Below are 1879 nucleotides of genomic sequence, written 5' to 3' on the forward strand. Positions count from 1 at the left end.
CTTGTGCGCGAGCCAGGGTTGGATACGATCATTTCGGGGGGAGGTTAAATGCAACACTCCCCTGTAGGGGCTTTCTATTGGTTTTCCTTTTGCCGCCAGTTGCAGTGGGCGGGATTTGCTTCTGCACCCCAACGCCAGGGTGTGTTCTGATTGGAAGGGCCGGTGCAGAGAAGAGAGGCGCCAAGAGGGACATGCTTAGAGTGCTCCCTACCCAGGCAGGGTGACCGCCCTGAGGAATGGGTTGTGCCGGCCTGCAAGCTGTTTTATGGGGAGGGTAGATGAAGGAATAGACCCCACACTGACCACAGGACCCCTTGTGTAAAAAGTAAGGAAAATTCAACCAATAGCTGACATAGTGGTTAAGGCTCTGGACTCCCACATTTTGAACCATGGTTTGAGTCCAGGACCATGTGGCTTTAATCTCATCCCAGGTCCATGTGTGAGCCTGCCCAATAACCTGAGGGGAGAACTGAGGGTAGGAGGTGGTGGCATGGCCATCCCCCTGGGGTGTGATTCTCACTTTCTGTCTCTCTGCCTCCTGCGAGTGCATGTGCCCTATAGCAAAAATCTAAAAAAGAAAAAAAAAAGACATGGGGAGATTGCCTCATAGCCAGACACCGGTGTTTCACAGCCTGCATGTGGCAAGGCCTAGTAATTAAGCTGAAGTTATTGGTTAGAAGGCTACTTGCTCAGAGTTTCCCTAAAGAAACTGAAAGTAGAGCCCACCATATTCCTTGAGTCACCAGGAGCAGGATCTTGAGTTTGCACAATTTTCTGGGTGGTAAGATACACTCTGTGGGAAATCTCATGAGTTCTATAAATTAATCACACCCGAGAATGTTTAACATTCTCATGTTGGCATTATAGTGGAGGAAACTGGTTACTATTCAGAAAATATTTAGAACAATACCTGGTTCACACTAAGCACTATACACTTTTTAATAAATTTACTACAGGGCCAGCTGGTGATGTGGCAGTTAAGGTGGCTGGATCCCACACAGGCCACTCTGTGGTTTGAGTCCCTGACTTGAAAAACACCATTGCGTGTGCAGGAGCCCAAAATCCCAAGAGAAGGAGAGGTGAGGTGGAGGAGGGAGTATTGCAGCACAATTATCCCCCATGGGGGTGGAGTGGGGAGTCATTCTCCTCTCTCTCTCTCTCTCCCTCTCTCCTTGTCTCTGTCTGGGAAGCATAAATAAAATGTTAAAAAGGAAGTAAATATAAAAGGAGAATTTTCTCCTCCTCCTCTTCCCCCGCCCCCTAGGTAGGTGTGCCTGCAGAGAAACAGAAATATAGGATGGAAGGACCTCCTCTCCGTATGGGGCTGTTCACTCGAGCAATTATTTTTTCTCCAGTGAGGATTTTGGCATGCACATGTAGGCATGGTTTTCAAACTATTGGAAAGAGATTTCAACTACAGTCAGCTATGTGACGATCCAGCTCTCTCTGTACAGGGCTTAACCACTGTACTAAGGAGCTGGTCCTTAAAAGGAGAATTTTGTGCTTAGGTATTTTAAAGGTTTTTATCCCTGGGTCGAGTGCCTAGTGACTCATGGTTAAAGTAGCTGGATCTCACTTAGCTGTGTTCAAGCCTGACCTAGTGTCTTGAGAAACACACTGGGCTTAGGTGCAGATGACCAAAATCCCCAGAAGAGAAAGAATTCTTTTCCACGGGGCCATATCCCCTAGCGTGGCTCGCTCGCTCGCGCTCTCTCTCTCTCTCTCATTTTCTCCCTGATGGACGCATTTGCCCTCTAGCAAATTGGGGGGGCGTGACTATCTTTTACAGACACAGAGCACCCGCAGCGCAGGTCAACGGAACGGTATTTTTTATGCTTATGACTTTTGCGGAATGACATGTACCCTTTGGCCCACAGTC

Source organism: Tupaia chinensis, unplaced genomic scaffold (assembly GCF_000334495.1).
Source record: "Tupaia chinensis unplaced genomic scaffold, TupChi_1.0 Scaffold145659_1, whole genome shotgun sequence".
In the NCBI taxonomy this organism is placed as follows: domain Eukaryota; kingdom Metazoa; phylum Chordata; class Mammalia; order Scandentia; family Tupaiidae; genus Tupaia; species Tupaia belangeri.